At 47.6% G+C, this 17512-nt stretch overlaps 1 protein-coding gene and 1 non-coding gene across 7 annotated transcripts in view; both read left to right on the forward strand.

The window, feature by feature from the left end:
* Positions 1 to 17512, forward strand: part of DHRSX (dehydrogenase/reductase X-linked) — a 150096-nt gene that overhangs the window by 20526 nt on the left and 112058 nt on the right. Inside the window, exon 1 of one of the 6 annotated variants that reach the window (XM_049871622.1) lies at positions 372 to 495. The exons of the other annotated variants lie outside the window; for them this stretch is intronic. The gene's annotated coding sequence lies outside the window, so the exon portion shown is untranslated. Of the gene's footprint in view, positions 1 to 371; positions 496 to 17512 lie in introns of those variants that run through there. 6 annotated transcript variants of the gene reach the window in all.
* TRNAG-CCC (transfer RNA glycine (anticodon CCC)) lies at positions 17349 to 17419 on the forward strand. Its single transcript has one exon. It is a non-coding gene; the product is annotated as a tRNA-Gly (tRNA).

A 17512-nucleotide genomic window follows, 5' to 3' on the forward strand; every position in this document is an offset into this window, starting at 1 on the left:
GGCCGTCCCTGCGGCCGTGGCTTGGACGTCTTCCCCCTCCCCTCCCTCCAGGGTCTCCTTTCGGTGCTCAATCTCGCTGCTAAGTGTAGGATTTCAGACGTGCATATAAACCCCCAGTGCCACGTTCACGGCTTGTCTCAGAGCACGGCTCCTTTCTGCAGGCTCTGGGATCTGTTTCAGTGTAGGGTTCAGGGAAGAAGCGGATTCTGTAAAAATTTACCGTAACCCTGCCTTGGTGCCCCAGCATTTGGGTTCTAACCTGACCCTCAGTCGCCACGAGTCAGCAATACCGCCCGCCCGAGTGGTGTTTGCTCCTTTCGGAGCTGCTCTCCTTCCCCCCACTTGCTTGCTTTCGGCTAGCGTCAGGTTTCAGGGCTTCCGGCAGCGCTCAGTCCTGGTTGCTGTTTGGAAAGGTCGCTCTGCCAAGGGACAAGAGAAGGAGAGAGGGATTCCAGAAGCCAGCGGAGTCGGCCGGCTTTTCTTAGGAAGAGCCAGGTAGGAGGTGTCTCTGGCTGTGTGGGCCACGGTGACTCAGTCCTGTCGTAGCTGCAGCAGCTGGAGACCCTGTGCCGAAGGACAGACGGGGCCGTGTTCCCGGAAGGGTTATGGGCACTGAGGTTTGAATTTCATAGCCTGTGTGTGTGATGAAATAACATGCTTATTTTGATTTTTTTATACTTTTTCTTGCGCGTGTGCGTGGTGAAAATATATACGGTAAAGCATACGCTGATTCAGTCGTCTCCACGTGTACCGTTCAGTGACATCGATGACATCCTTTAAGTTGTGTGACCATTCTCACCCCCTTTTCTGAATTATTCCACCACCGTGAACGTAAACCCCATATCCCGTGTCTTAGTCATCCAGTGCTGCTATAACGAAAATACCACGAGCGGATGGCATTAGCAAGGAGAAATTTATTCTCTCCCAGTCTAGGAGGCTACAAGTCCGAACTCAGGGCACCAGCTCCAGGGGAAGGCCTTCTCTCTCTCGGCTCTGGGGGAAGGTCCTTGTCATCAATCTTCCCTGGTCGCGGAGCTTCTCAGCAGAGGGACCCCGAGTCCAAAGGATGCACTCTGCTCCTGCCTCTTGTTTCCTGGTGGTATGAGGTCCCCGTCTCTCTGCTTGCTTCTCTCTTTTATATCTCAAGAGAGATTGACTCAAAATACAACTTAATCCTGCAGATCGAGTCCTGCCTCATTAACATAACTGCCTCTAATCCTGCCTCATTAACATCACAGAGGTAGGATTTCCAAGGCATAGGGAAGTCACTGCTGAAGGATATTGACGTGCCATGGGTTGCCAAAAGAACAAACACCTGTCTTGGAAGGAGCACAACCAGAATGCTCCTTAGAAGCAAGGATGGCGAGACTTTGTCTAACATACTTGGGACATGCTGTCAGGACGGACCAGTCCCTGGAGAAGGACATCATGCTTGGTAAAGTAGAGGGTCCGCGAAAAAGAGGGAGACCCTCAACGAGATGGATTAACACAGTGGCTGCAACAATGGGCTCACACATAGCCACGATTGTGAGGATGGTGCCGGACCTGGCAGTGTTTCGTTCTGTAGTTCTGTAGTACGTTGGGTCGTTATGAGTCAGAACGGACTCAACGACACCTAACAACAACAACAACAGGGAAATCACACCAGACAACAGAATGGTGGACGACCACACAACACTGGGAATCATGGCCTAGCCAAGTTGACACACGTTTTGGTGGTACACAATTCAATCCATAAGCCCTCCTAAGCAGAATTCTCCTCTTCACCCTCCCTCCCACCCTGGTAACCACTAGGAGTCTTTGGTGTCTGTATATATGATTATTTTCATATAGGAGGCCTGGTGGTACAGTGGTTAAGAGCCTGGCCGGTAACCAAATGTCTGCTGTTTGAATCCCCCAGCCACTCCTTGGAAACCCCACGAGGCAGTTCTACTCCGTCCTGTAGGGTGGCTATGAGGCGAAATCGACTCTGCGGCAAAGGGGTTTTTATGTCAAATAAAGTGGCATCATATAGGAGTTGTCCTTTTGCAGCTGCCTTATTTGGCTCAGCCTGGCGTTTTCAAGGTTCATCCACGTTGGAGCACGTACCAGGGCTTCGTGTCTTTTGTGGCTAATATTCCATTGTATGGAGAGACCACGTTGAGTTTACCCACTCATCCGTTGATGGGATTGTCAGTTGTTGTGTCTTTTGGTTATTGTGAAATGCGCTGCAGTGAACATAGGTGGTTTTTTTTTCTTTAATGTTTTAACATGTAAAAAAAAAGTTTTTTTACTATTTTAGTAAAAAAATTTTTTTTTTATCGTGCTTTAGACGAGGGCTTAGAGAGGAAACTAGTTTCTCCTTAAACAATTAATGCACATATTGTTTTGTGACATTGGTTGCCAACCCCAGGACATGTCAACACTCTCCCTTCTTGACCTTGGGTTCCTGTTACCAGCTTTCCTGTCCCCTCCCGCCTTCTAGTCCCTGCCCCTGGCCCGGGGTGCCCCTTCCGTCTTGTTTTCTTTTATGGGCCTGTCTGCTCTTTGGCTGCAGGGTGAACCTCAGGAGTGGCCTTATTACTGAGCTGAAAGGGTGTCCAGGGGCCATACGCTCAGGGTTTCTCCAGTCTCTGTGAAGCCAGCAAGTCCGTTTTTTTTTTTTTTTTAATGTAAAAAAATTAAAACTAAAAGTTAAGAAATAAAAACGTTTAAAAATATAAACACCATTCTTAACTCCTGGGCGTTACAGAAACAGGCGGCAGACTGGACTCGTCCTGAGGCCGTAGTTTGCAAACCCCTGAAGGTTGGGGAGGTTTTTCTGCCCTTCGTTTTGTCCTTTCCAGGGCCTTCTCTGGATGAACACGGCCTTTGTGGTTTGAGAAGCGGTTCCCATCTATCCAGGCCTTCATGGTTTTCTGTCTGAGGCCTGCAATATTTTTGTCAGCGTAGTTTGGTTATGTATGTTGATATTTTCACAGGATGGCTAGCGGGTGTTCTTATCTTGTCAGAACTGCTTCTAAAAAAGGGACTGTAATTCAACGACGAGGATGGACCTTGAAAACATCCTGCTGAGCAAGACAAGTCAGTCCTACAAGGACCGACACTGTATGACTGCACTTCTAGGAAACAGACAAATATATAGAAACCAAAGATTGTGGTTACCAGGGGTTTGAGAGAAGGCGCCCTGGTGGCTCAGTGGTTAAGCGCTCAGCTGCTAACCGAAAGGTGGGGGGTTCAAACCCACCAGCCGCTCCGCGGAAGAAAGATGTGGCAGTCTGCTTCCATAAAGACTACGAACTTAGAAACCCTATGGGGCAGTTCTACCCTGTTCTATAGGGTCGCTGTGAGTCGGAATTGACTCGATGGCAACAGGTTTGGTTTTGGGTTTAGGGGTGTGTGGGGGGAAGGGGAAGGTTTTGCTTAGAGGGCGCTGTGTTTCCATTACAGTGGCGGAATAATTAGGAAAAAAACATAATGGTTGCATCGCGTGAAGAAAGTAATGGTAACGCTGAATGGTACGTGCAGAAATTGTCGAGTTGGCCAGTGTTTTGTTGTGTATATTTTCAGCACATACAGGTGCGCGCTCACACGCAAACACACACGCACACACACACGGGCGGTGAATAAGTGACAGTAAATCTGTCGTCAAAGTTCAGTTGGGTTCCGTTTTCCCTGCTTCATCGGAGCTCACCAGTGGTTATCTGGCAAGGTTTGGGGGGAGAGCAGAGCGTTCCTTTTTTTTTCCTTGTAGCAGTGCCGACAGGCCGTTAGCTAATGGACTCGGGGGTGCAGACGTTTTAATGCGGGGAGACTGCCTGACTTTTTCAGACGCGGGGCGTGACTTGTTTGTGCTGACCGCTGGGTGTGTATATATCTTGTGATTCTTCCCTTGGGATCTTTAGTGTTGAACCCTGAAAAAGACCAGGAGAGGCATCCAATCGTTGGGGATTGCGGGGTTTCTAGGATTTAATTTAAGACATTTCCAACACTGGTTGTACAAAGAGCGTCCTTTACGCCTGCTTATTTTTTGTTGTTGTTGTTGTTGTAAAAATATAAATAACACAAACAAAAAACCCAAAAAATCCCGTTGCTGTTACGTCGATTCCGGCTTATAACCACCCTATAGGACAGAGTAGAACGGCCCTATTGTAACCTGATTTGTAATCTGTTCTTTCCCTGATAAACCCCAAATAGTGAGTCTGGTCTGTGAGTTGTGTGTGGCCATTGCAACCAAGTAGAGAACCCGTCAGAGAAGTAGACAGCACCGTGGGAGGGATGGCTGGTGTCCGAATTGGTAAAAAGGGCTGCCAAGAGCAGGGGTGTCTGAACTCTACCTCATAGGAAACAGCCTTGGGCTGTTATCTTCCTTCTCCTTCCCCTCGTGAAGTCAGAGGAGGCTACATGCCCCCTCCACGCCGTTTTGGCCATATGAAACCAGTTGGTGTCAAGTTGACTTCGACTCATGGCGACCCTGAGTGTGTCAGAATAGAACTGTGCTCCGTGGGGTTATCAGAGGCTGATTTTCAGAAGTTCCCAGGACTTTCTTCCAAAGTGCCTCTGGGTGGACTCAGACGTCCACCTGTTACCAGCCAAGCGGGTTAACCCATTTGCACCACTCAGAGACTTCGTTTTCCTTTTTCTTAATTTTATCGTGCTTTGCGTGAAAGTTTACAGCGCACATTAGTTTCTCAGGTAAACATTTATATACACATTGTTTAGTGACATTGGTTGCAATCCCGACAATGTGTCAGCACTCTCTCCCTTCCTACCCCGTGTTCCCCGTGTCTATTCGTCCAGTTCTCCTGTCTCTTCCTGCCTTCTCGTCTTTGATTTGGGGCAGGTGCTGCCCATCTGGTCTCGTAGACTTGACTGACTGAAGAAGCGTGTTCCTCATATGTTACTACTCGTTTTATAGGACTGTGTGATCTTTGTCGGAAAGGTGAACCTCAGGAGTGGCTTCAGTTCTGAGTTAGCAGGGTGTCCGTGGGCCGTAGTCGTGGGGATTCCTCCAGTTTCTGTCGGACCAGTAAGCCCTGTCTTTGTGTGTGTGTGTGTGTGAATTTGAGTTTTGTTCTACATTTTCCTCCTGCTCTGTCAGAAATGGAAACCCTGGTGCCGTAGTGGTTAAGTGCTATGGCTGCTAACCTAAAGGTCGGCAGTTCGAATCTACCAGGTGCTCCTTGGAAACTCTATGGGGCAGTTCTACTCTGTCCTATAGGGTGGCTATGAGTTGGAATTGACTCGACGGCAACGGGTTTTTTTTTTTTTCTGTGGGAAACCCTCTATTGTGATCCCTGTCAGAGCAGTCCGGTGGTCCCGGACTACCACCAGGGACTTCTTAACCAACTTCTAAGACTCATAAAAGACTCCTTGTCATCATTAAACCTTGCCTCTCAAGGTCCTTGATTTCTTAATGCCCTACCCTAAAATGAAAAAAAAATTTAAGAAAAAAAGAAACCCAGGAAAATGTGGCCCCTAAGAGCCCACGGCCTGTGGAGTCGTGGCAGTGCCTCAATGTCTTTATTGGGGAGAGTCAGTAAAATAAATGCAGTGTAATTATTGAACACCTGGGAGAACTGAGTAAATGTCTTCAGACACAGTCCTATTCAGAACCCAGGTGTTTAAAAGGTTTGCACTCGGTTTTACATAAAATTTAATGAGCACCCTTAGATACTGCCTCTGAGAGCCGTCCTGACTGCCTCCAGCATTAAACTTAAGACAAACAGAGACACTTTTATTGAAATCGCAGAACCTGGGGGAGCAAGCCTTTGATCTGGGACTCATATTTTAAGTCGTTTGTGTTTGGCGAGGAGTCCCTGGGTGGTGCCAACAGTGAACAGTCTTAGCTGCTAACTGAAAGGCTGGAGGTTGGAGCCTACCTAGAGGTGTCTCGGAAGAAAGGCCTGGCAATCTACTTGCTAAACATCAACCATTGAAAACGCTGTGGAGCAGTTCTGCTCTGATACATGTGGGATTGCCACGAGTTGCCGTCAACTCGTTAGTGACTAGTTTTTATGTTTCTGGGTCTGGCAAGGAGCCCTGGGGGCGCAGTGGTTAAGAGCTCGGCTGCTAAGCAAAAGGCTGGCAGTCCGAATCCACCAGCCGCTCCTTGGAAACCCTATGGGGCAGTTCTGCTCTGTCCTATAGGGTCGCTATGAGTCCGAATCGACTCGACAGTCATTGGTTTGGGTTTTTGGGTGGTGCAAGTAGGGGCCCTGATGGCGCAGTGATTAAAGCACTCTGCTGCTAACCAGAAGGTCAGCGGTTCCAACTTCCCAGCTGCTCCGCTGGAGAAAGATAAGGCAGTCGGCTTCCGTAAAGAATTACAGGCTTAGAGACCCTACTGGAGCAGTTCTACCCTGTTCCGCAGGGTCACCGTGAGTCATAGTCGACTTCACTGCAGTGGGTTTGGGTTGGTGCATTTTGAGTGCTTTCCGGTCTCCAGGGGGCTCGTCGTCCAGCGCCGTATTGGGCTGTGTTCTGTTGTCATCCACAGGGTTTCGCTGGCTGATTTTTCGGGAGGCGATGACCGTGTAGAGAAGTACTCTGTAAGCCCTAGGTGCCCACCGTATGCCGTTGTTGTTGCTAGGTGCCACGGTGCCGGCTCCAACTCAGGGTGCCCCCATGCACAACACAACAAAACGCTGTCTGGTCCTGCACCACCTTCATGATCACTGGTGTGCCCCAGTCCATTGAGGCAGCCTCTGTGTGGTTTGAGTGCCTTCCATCCTGGGGGCTCATTTTCCAGCCCTGATTTTTTTTATCAGACAGTCCTCGGTTGGGATCCATAAGGTTTTCACTGGCCAGTTTTCACACGTAGGTCAACAGGCCTTTCTTCCTAGTCTGTCTCAGTCTGGAAGCTCTGCTGAAGCCTGCCCACCATGGGTGACCCTGGTGGTGTTTGAAATACTGGTGGCATATGGCTTCCAGCACTATATCGGAAAACGTTCTGTTGGGGTCCATAAGGGTTTTCGCTGGCTGATTTTCAGAAGTGGATCTCCAGGCCTTTCTTCCTAGTCTGTCTCAGTCTGGAAGCTCTGCTGAAGCCTGCCAGCCACGGTTGACCCAGCTGGTATTTGAAATACCACAAAGTCTTGTTGGCGGATCCCCGTAACTCAGCTGCCATCTCCTGGGTCGGGCTGCTGTGGCTTGCCCCTCCACGTCCTCTTGGCTAAGGAGGTGCAACGTCCTTTTAGGGAGGGCAGGACGAGGCGGTTGAGCACACGGGTAATGTCAGGCCCTCAGAAATAGAAAGTACGGTAATCGCGTGTGCGCTCTTGCTGTAAAAATAGAAAACCAGGCGCAAGGCGGTGGGGGTCGGGGGATGCTGGCTTGCCCACCTGAGGCCGTGAGAATTCATGATTTATTCCAAATACCCAGGTGTGTACCAGGTAACCGCGGATGGCTGGTGCAGAAATGAGGTTTTCTTGCTAAAAAGGTCCTGTAAAGGTGACCATTCAGAGGGTGGGGTTTAAGTCGCTGTGGGGCAGTTCCTGCTGTGTATGTGGGTGTGTGTATGTGTGAGCACGTGTGTGTGAGTGTGGTGTGTGTGAGTCTGTGTGTGTGTGCGTGTGTGTGAGAATGTGTGAATGTGTGGTTTGTGTGGGCGTGTGTGTGTGTTCAGTGGCATGTGTATATGTGACGTGTGTGAGTCTGTGTGGTGTGTGTATGTTGTGTGGTGTGTATGTTGTATGGTGTGTGTGTGGTGGGTATACATAAGTGAGTGTGTGTTTTATAGTATGTGTGTGTTATATGGTGTGTGTGTATGAAAGTATATATGTTGTATGGTGTCTGTAGTGTGCATGTGTGTCTGTGTCAGTCTGTGTATATGTGTTTGTGAAAGTGTGTGTTGTATGGTGTTTGTATGTGTGTGTGACTGTGTGTGGAGTGTGTGTCAGCGTGTGTATGTGTTTGTGTGTGGTGTGTGTATGCGTGTCATCACCTGTACGTGTTTCCATGTGCGTGGACTGTTTTTGTCAGTGATGGGCCCCCGCAGGTCTCCCTGACTGCCGGAGAGGGACAAGGTCTCTGGTGAACGAGGGGCTGTGGGCACAAACGGCACATGTACTTGGCTGCTCACCTAAGAGTTGAGGGTTCACACCCACCCAGAGGCACTGTGGAAGAAAGGCCTGGCGTCTACTTCTCAAAAATCAGCCACTGAAAGCCCTGTGGGGCACAGTTCTGCTCTGACACACTTGGGGTCGCCAGGAGTTGGGGTCGACTCAACTCCAGCTCACAACAGTAAGAAACAGAAATGGGCATTTGAACACAGCCTGCTGTTCCCTTGCTTGTACCTTACGGACCCCTGGGACTGTAGCTGTGCTGTCTTTTGCCCTAAAGGGACAGCAGTAAACCCGCCCGTTTCTGAAAACCATGAGCTCGTGCCTTCGAGTTTGGCCTCAGATCAACGTCGTAGACAGAAATAGACTGATCTGATTAGGGCACCGGTCTCTGGAACGTTCCCACAAAGGATATTAGGCTAAGCCCTGCATTATGTTATGAGGGTTGTGGACATGAGGACGCTTACGTTGTTCACGTGGCAGGACGAGCCTTTCCCTCTTTGTCTGTGTGTCCGTCCACGTCAGGACAGACCACGGGGTTTGGGTTTGGATGTAGCTTACTGTACCCACTACCACGGCCAAGGTAGAGAGCATTCCAGCACCACAAGGCTCCTTGGTTCTCCCCTTTTATAACCAACCTACCTCATCCACCCCCCACCCCACGCCCCCATCCCTAACCCCAAACCCGTTGCCGTCGATTCCAACTCATAGTGGCCCTATTGGACAGAGTAGAACTGCCCCATAGAGTTTCCAAGGAGCAGTGGGTGGATTCGAACTGCCCACCTTTTGGTGAGTGGCCAAGCTCTTAACCACTGCACCACCAAGGCTCCAACCTATCTCCAGGTGACCACCAGTAATCTGTTCTTCATTTCTCTAATTTTGTCATTTTAAGATTGACAAAATGGAATCATACCGTAGGGAACCTCTGGAGATGGGTCATTTCACTCGGCATAACGCCCTTGAGATTCATCCAGGTTGCGCCTGGAACCGTGAGACTTTTCTGCTCCTACCTGTACAAACATCTCGTGTAAAACAGCAATCAAACCAAAGCTTTTCCCATTGTAAACAAGGCTGCCGTGAATATTTCTGTGGGTGTATCTTTGCCTACCCGTGGGAGCGTATCTGTGGAATTAATTCTTAGAAGTGGAATTACTGGGTCAACGAGAGTATGTATTGAGGCTTAACGAACCATTTCCAACTTGCCTTCTCGAGAAGATGCACCTGTTGGAATTGTAAATAAGTATTTAAATGTCTGAGTTCTCTGGGGCACACCAGGCCTGGGCGGGCCCCAGTGTGTTCACCTGTTCTCTCTGATCGATGAAAACTAGTCACTTATTTTACTCTTCATTTTTTTTGATTATGAGTGAGCTTGAATATATTTTTTCTGCATATGCATTCTTATGGATTGAACTGTCTCCCCAAAAATGTATATCAATTTGGCTAGGCCATGATTGCCGGTATTGTGTGACTGCTCACCATTTTGTCATCTGATGTGATTTTCCTACGGGCAGGCAGTAAATCCTACCTCTATGATGTTAACGAGGCAGAATTAGAGGCAGTTGTGTTAATGAGGCGGGACTCAATCTACAAGGTTGGGTTGTGTCTTAAATCAATCTCTTTTGAGATATGAAAGAGAGAAGTGAGCCGAGAGACGGGGGGACCTCGTACCACCAAGACAGCAGTGCTGGGAGCAGAACATATCCTTTGGACCTGGGGTCCCCGTGCTGAGAAGCTCCTAGACCAGGGGAAGATTGATGACAAGGACCTTCGCCCGGAGCCGACAGAGAGAAAGCCTTCCCCTGGAGCTGATGCCCTGAATTCAGACTTCTAGCCTCCTAGATTGTGAGGATAAATTTCTGTTTTTTAAAGCCCTCCACTTGTGGTATTTCTGTCACAGCAGCACTAAATGACTGAGACATTCGTTATTATATTTAGGAGCCCTGGTGGCGCAGTGGTTAAATGCCTGGCTGCTAACCAAAAACTGGGCACTTCGAACCCACCAGCAGCTCCTCAGGAGAAAAATCTGGCAGTCTGCTTCCCTAAAGATTACAGCCTTGGAAACGCTGGGGGGCAGTTCTACTCTGTCCTGTAGGGTCCCTGTGAGTCCAAAATCAACTTGACGGCAACAGGTTTGGTTTTACTTTGGTGGTACAAACAGTGAACATGCTCTGCTGTTAACCGGAAGGTTGGAGGTTCAAGTCAACCCATTGGCACCTCGGAAGAAAGGCCTGGCAATCGACAATCAGTCCATTGAAAACCCTGTGGAACACAGTTCTACTTTGACATATGTGGGGTTTCCATTAGGTTGAAGTCAACTTGGCAGCAGCTGGTTTGGTTATTTAATATTGTGAACTGCTTTTTCATTTCTTTTCGCCCGTTTGTGTGGTGTGGGGTGTGTGTGTGTTTGTGTGTGTGGTAAAGGGATTGCTAGATGTCTTTTCATTATTTATCAAGCACTTTTTATACACATAGAATTAGTCTTTCATCCAATGTGTTGCTATTTGCCATTTGATGTTATTTGTGATAGCTGTAGGGTCACTATGAGTTGGAATTGACTTGATGGCAACGGGTTTTTTTTTTGTTTGTTTTTGAGCAAGTAAAATTTAAAATTTTTTATGTGGTCATATTTATAGATTTTTTTTCCTTAATAATTTCCACATCCAGCTTAGAAAAGTCATTTTCTCAGGGGTCACAATAGAGGGCCCTGGACAGAGCTGGAGAAAAATGTAGAACAAAATTCTACCTCACACACACAAAAAAGACCAGACTTACTGGCCTGACAGAGCCTGGATAAATCCCGAGAATATGGCCCCCAGACACCCTTTTAGCTCAGTACTGAAGTCACTCCTGAGATTCACCCTTCAGCCAAAGATTAGAAAGGCCCATAAAACAAAACAAGACTAAAGGGGCACACCAGCTCAGGGGCAAAGACTAGAAGGCAGGAGGGGACAGGAAAGCTGGTAACGGGGAACCCAAGGTTGAGAAGGGGAGAGTGTTGACATGTTGTTAGGCTGGCAACCAATATTGCAAAACCAAAAAAAAAAAAAAAAAAAAACCCGGTCCTGTAGAGTCGATTCTGACTCATAGTGACCCTATAGGACAAGGTAGAACTGCCCCATAGGGTTTCCAAGGAGCGGCTGGCAGATTTGAACTGCCGACCCTTTGGTTAGCAGCCGTAGCACTTAACCACAACGCCACCAGGGTTTCCCAATATCACAAAACGATATATTAATTGTTTGATGAGAAACTAGTTTGCTCTGTAAACCTTCATCTAAAGTACAATTTAAAAAAAGTTGTCTTCTAAAACAAGATCATGTACTAGAAAGACCTCCACCACCATGTCTTCTGGTATTTTTCCGACTCAGTTGTACACGCCTGAATCCTTGTGCTGTCTGGAAGGCCTTTTGGTGTGGAGACCGGCTAGATAGGCAGACAGCTGTTGTGTTTATAAATACCCCAAATGCTGGCTGTCACTGGGGCATGGGGTCAGCTCTCCGGTTACATTCTTGAAACAGAACAATGACCTGACAGCCTTCCAAACATTGCAGACTCTGCATGAGAACTTTGTCCTCTCACATCCTACAACAGACAGCATGCTTTTGCCCAGCGCATAACAGCTGGCTACCCTCCATCTGTCAGTCTGTCCTATTGCGGCGGCTTGTGTGTCCTGGGATGTTGGAAGCTATGCCAGCAGTATTTCACATACCAGCAGGGTCACCCATGGTCTTAGTTCTCTAGTGCTGCTGTAGCAGAAATACCACAAGTGGGTGGCTTTAACAAACAGAAATTTACTTTCTCGTGGTTCAGGCCACAGGAGCAGATGACCCAGTAAGCAAGGTAAGCACAGGCGTACTTGTGCTTACTTACCAATCTGCAGTGAACAATTTCACAGGGATTTCATCACATCTTTTTTTTTTAAATTGTACATTAGATGAATGTTTACAGAACAAACTAGTTTCTCATTAAACAGTATACATATTGTTTTATGACATTGTAAACAGCTGTGCGACATGTCAACACTCTCTCTTATCGACCTTGGGTTCCCCGTTACCAGCTTTCCTGCCCCCTCCTGCCTTCTCGTCCTCGCCCCTGGGCCGTTGTGTCCCTTTAGTCTCGTTTTGTTTTATAGGCCTGTTCAGCCTTTGGCTGAAGGGTGAACCTCAGGAGTGACTTCATTACTGAGCTAAAAGGGTGTCCAGGGACCATACTCTTGGGGTTTCTCCAGTCTCTGTCAGGCCAATAAGTCTGGTCTTTTTTTTTGGGAGTTAGAATTTTGCTCTACATTTTTCTCCAGCTCTGTTTGGGACCCTCTATTGGGATTTCACCACGTCTTTGAATGTGAAATTGTTTGCTATAAATTAGTAAGTAAGCGTAAGAAAGCCCATGCTTGCTTACTGGGTCCTCTGTCTCTGTTAGGGATTGTCATTTGAAAGGAAGCTTTGATTCTGTAGGAAGGTGCTACGGGGTTCAGAAAGAGAGAGATGCCAGCCGTACCTAGAAGCAGAACCTTTGATGTGCTGAAAAAATGTGAAATTGTTTACTACAGATGAGCTGGTAAGCAAGGTAATCACCATGCTTATCTTGCCTGTTGGGCAGTCTGGCCCTGGCAGAGGCTCTTGCCTGTTGGGCAGTCTGGCCCTGGCAGAGGCTAGAAGTCCAAAATTAGGGTGCCAGGTGTAAGGGAAGGTGTTTCCTCTCTGTGGGCTCTGGGGGAAGGTCTTTGTCTCTTTTCAGCTTCTATTCCTTGGCTCGTTGGTGATATTCTGGTGGCATCTATCCCCCCCTCCCCTCAGTTGCTTAATCTGCCCCTTTTAAATCTCAAAAGCATTGACTCAGGACACACCCTGGACTGACACTGCGTCATTAACAGAACAAAGAAAACCCATTCCCAGGTGGGACTGGAACAACAGGTGTGCTGTAGTTGTTCGGTGTCAATCCCGACTCACAGCGACCCTATTGGACAGAGTAGAACTACCCCATAGAGTTTCCAAGGAGCGCCTGGTGGATTCGAACTGCCGACCTTTGGGTTAGCACCCGTAGCTCTTAACCATTGCGTCGCCAGGGTTTCTGTGATGTGTACAGATACGTGTTATTTCTAGCTGCTGAGGAAGGCACGCACTCTGTACCGTGTGAGTTTCACCTGTCCCCCGTCCCCCGCCTTACATTCTCCTCTGACGCTTTGAAGAAAGAACCACGTCACCTTCTTTGCAGCTCACACTGACCCTGACTCCGCAGTTCCCTGTGCTCCAAGGTGCTGAGCCCAGGAAACCATGGGCGGGGTGACCTCGTGTGTGAGTCGCTTGGCGTAGAAGGAAAGACGACTTGTTCTTAGCAACTTTTAACCAGTCCTTGGACCTGCAGAAGGAGCCCCCGGGCGGTGCAGATGTTTGGTGAACGCGCTCGGCTGCTCACTGAAAGGGTGGAAGTTCAAATCCACATAGAGGTGCCTCAGAAGAAAGGCCTGATGATTGACCTCCGAAAAATCATCTATTGAAAACCTTATAGAGCACAGTTCTAATCTGACACATATGGGGTCTCCATGGCTTGGGGGCAACTCAAAGGCAACTGATTAAGTGGTAATTTCTGCAAAGGGCATGTGAGATGATGTTGCAATAAGGACCCCTTTACAGGTTTTACAGATAGATGGAGCCCTGGTAGTGCAGTGGTAAAGCACTCGGTTGGTAACCAAAGGGTTGGCAGTTTGAAGCCACCAGCTGCTCCTTGGAAACCCTGCGGGGCAGTTCTACTCTCTCCTATAGGGTCGCTGTGAGTCGGAATTGACTCAGTAGCAAAGGGTTTGGGGTTTTTTTGTTGTTGTTTACAGATAGACGCCTTGCAGAATAAGCTTTATACTTTAACATCATGTCCCTAAGTAGCACTCAGTGACCCAAACCTGCTAGAGCCATTTAACATACTTTTGGCAATTCTTCTAAGTCAGGATTTTTTAGAGAACAGAGTTTATCAGTGGTCACCAGGGGTGGAAGGGAGGGGGAGAAGGGGGCCAACGGTGATTAAGTATCAGGCTGCATAGCTGATTAATGCAACTGCCAGAAACCCAGCTGGCAAAAGTATGACAGATACAGTCCCATCAATGACAAAAAAAAAAAAAAAAAGAGTGGCTTCCGGGGCTGCCCACGTACAACCAAACACCTCGTGGGATTCGGCTCCCTGGCCTGGAGGTTTAGGGTCCTGGTTCCACGGGGCGTCCCAGTCAGCTGTCCCATCACTGTGTAGGGTCCTACTGTTCCACCTCCCAGCTCTTTGCACAGTGTCTGGGGTCTTCAGATCTTGACAGAGGCGTCCTGGGCTCAGACACAGGTCTCTATTCACTTGTAAAAGTCTTCATAGAATCGACCCCTTTGATCCTGTCGAACTGAACTGAGACTCTTGGTTTACTTCAGGAAACTCATCAGTAGATTTTGCATCCTAGAAAGTTCTAGAAACTAGGACCACTGTCACTTCTTGGCTATGTTCTCCTTCCACTTCGTGGAGAGATCAGCAAGGAAGCCATTGTCAGGTTTGTCAAAATACAAATCTCCGTAAATATCAAAATCCCACATTTCACAGCTAATCTGGATAAATATGCAAGCCATAGCTGATGTAGAACGAAACACCACCCTAGTATCTTCGCTGATATAACCACGTTCTTATCCTTTTTTTTTTTTAATTTTGTTAAAATTTTATTGTGCTTCAAGTGAAAATGTACAAATCAAGTCAGTCTCTCATACAAACATTTATACACACCTTGCCATGTACTCTTTGCTGCTCTGCCCCTAATGAGATAGCACACTCCTCCTCTCCACCCTGTATTCACCGTGTCCATTCAACCAGCTCCTGTCCCCCTCGGCCTTCTTATCTCCCCTCCAGATAGGAGCTGCCCACATAGTCTCCTTGAGCCAAGAAGCTCAGTCCTCACCGGTATCATTTCACATTCTTGTTCTTGACCCACAGCTCACCAGCCTGTACCCTGATACCAGCAAACTCATATAAGGACCCCTGGTGGCACAGTGGTTAAGAGCTCGGCTCTGCTAATCAAAAGGTCGGCAGTACGAATCTACTGGCCGCTCCTTGGAAACCCTATGGGGCAGTTCTACTCTGTCCTCTAGGGAGTTCTATGGAAGGAGACTGCCATGTCTTTCTCCAGCAGAGCGGCTGGTGGGTTTGAACTGACAACCTTTTGGTTAGCAGCCGAGCGCTTTAACCACTGCAGCACTGGGGCTCCTCAGCGTTCACCTAGACCTCTTGATCAGGTCTCAGCCAGAACACGTGAGTCACACCCCGTCTGGTCCACACCGACAGTTTCTTTCTGTAAATCTTAAGCCACTTGACCTGCGAACGTCGGGGAGAGCAGTCTCCGGCATGTCTCCGAGCCCGATGAGAGGAAACGCTTTGGGATTCACAACTAGCTCATTTCACTGCCCCCAAAGCCCTTCTGCTGGGTGATGAGTTTGTAGATCTTTCTTGTTCTTGTCTTGTATTATTTTCGTTTCCTTCAGCTGTTCTAACCCAAGGGAAGAGAAGTCTTTCTGCCTTCCCACAGCTCCGGGTCCCATGAGTGTCCTCGGGGCACCCGGCCCATGACCCCACAGCCCTCACAGCCTCCCCCCACCCCAATTGTTTTTAAATGTAGATTCAGCGTTTATTCTAAACAGATGCAGCAGTTTAGTTCTTATTAGGGCTGCCGCTTTTCCCCATAAAGCAGTCTCTTTCTGTCTTTCCTAACCAGGGCGTTTATTTCTGGCGGAGATTATAGAATTGCCGGGTGGGGGACATACATTCTGGGGGTGTCCTCTCTTGGCCTTATTTTCATCTGTAGGATGGTTGTAGTTTTTTTCTTTAATTATTTAAAAAAAATTTTTTTTTTATTGTGGTGCAAATATACTTAACAAAACACCCTTTCAGCAATGTCCACACGTACAATTCAGCGACGCTGATTACATGCTTCAAGTTGTGCAGCCGTTCTCGCTATCCTTTTCCAAATCAGTCCACCACCGTAAGCATAAACTCACTGCCGTAAAGAAATACCACTGGTGGTTGGCTTTAAAGAACGGGAATTTATGTTCTCACAGTTTCGGAGGCTGGAAGTCCAGATACGGGCCTCAGCTGTGTCAGCTCCTTCCTTGTTAGTAGTTTGGGATAACCCAGAAGTGATTAGGTTTAAGATCCGCCCTACACTGGTATGACCTAAACTAACTGGTTGATTGCATCATGTTAGATTGCATTATGGAAGGTGATTACATTACGGTACGTTACGTTATGGGAGGTGATGAGCACATTACATTAAAATATACTACATTACATTATGGGAGATGATTATATTATATTACAGTATACTATATCACATTTACACTAAGGAAGGAAATTACATTGCACTACATTATGGAAGATGATTACATTGTGTTATATTATGGAGAGTGATTACATTACATCATATATAAGGTCATTAAGATTACATTATATCCACAGGTATAGGGATTTGGATTCCAACATAGCTTTTTTTCGGGGGGAGGGGACAAAATTCAATCCATAACAGTATTTATGGATGGGGGAGAGAAGATCTGAGCAGTGCCTTGGTCTAGAATAGAGGCTTCCAAAATGTGTTTTTCTTAGAAGCAGAAGTCTTTTTTTTTTTTTAAAGCGAGAGCATTTAAGGAACCCTAATGCATAAGGAGAAGTAAATAGGGCTGTTCTGATTGGAGGGAAGGGGGTGGAGGTTGGAGGGCTGGCCACCTTGGACCACTGCCCCGTCCCACTGTGGTCCCGAGTCACCCCTTGGAGGAGGTTGAAAAACACTTGTCCAATGCAGTCGTGTTAGAAAATCATGTGCAGCCTTGTGCCCAAGACCTAAGTGGGTGATTCTGCTAAAGCCTGTAAATCTTGGCGACAGTACTGGTAGAATAAATCTCACCACCAACGTGTTTAAAACTGCTGAGATTTCCATCGTCAACTCAGTTATGTAAGTTTGTTTGTTATAATCATCCGGTTGTCCGTGGAGACAACTTCAAGGAAAGATGAGCCAGCTGACTTGTGCTTGGCGGGAAACTGATCTGTTTCTTGGATTGTGCATTGTGGCATTGGGAAGAAATGCCTTGATGGGCCAAAATGGAAGGTTTAGACAATGCTGGGAAAAGACCTACCGAATATGAAAAGGATGGCAAGGCACGTGGAAATCGACCAATTCCCTTAAAAATATTGTGCTTGGCACACTTAGTGCGTTACCTTACAAGCGTCAGACTGTTCTATAGCAGCATAAGCGTTCTGAGCCTGATATCTTTTATTGAAACAAGTTTTCTTTTTTTGCATAAGGCATTGGTGATTCAGTGGTAGAATTCTCGCCTCCCATGCAGGAGACCTGGGTTCGATTCCCGGCCAGTGCACGTCATGTCCAGCCACCACCTGTCTGTCAGTGAAGACTTGCATGTTGCTAGGATGCTGAACAGGTTTCAGTGGAACTTGCAGACTAAGACAGA

The sequence above is a fragment of the Elephas maximus genome, chromosome X (genome assembly GCF_024166365.1).
Source record: "Elephas maximus indicus isolate mEleMax1 chromosome X, mEleMax1 primary haplotype, whole genome shotgun sequence".
Taxonomy (NCBI): domain Eukaryota; kingdom Metazoa; phylum Chordata; class Mammalia; order Proboscidea; family Elephantidae; genus Elephas; species Elephas maximus.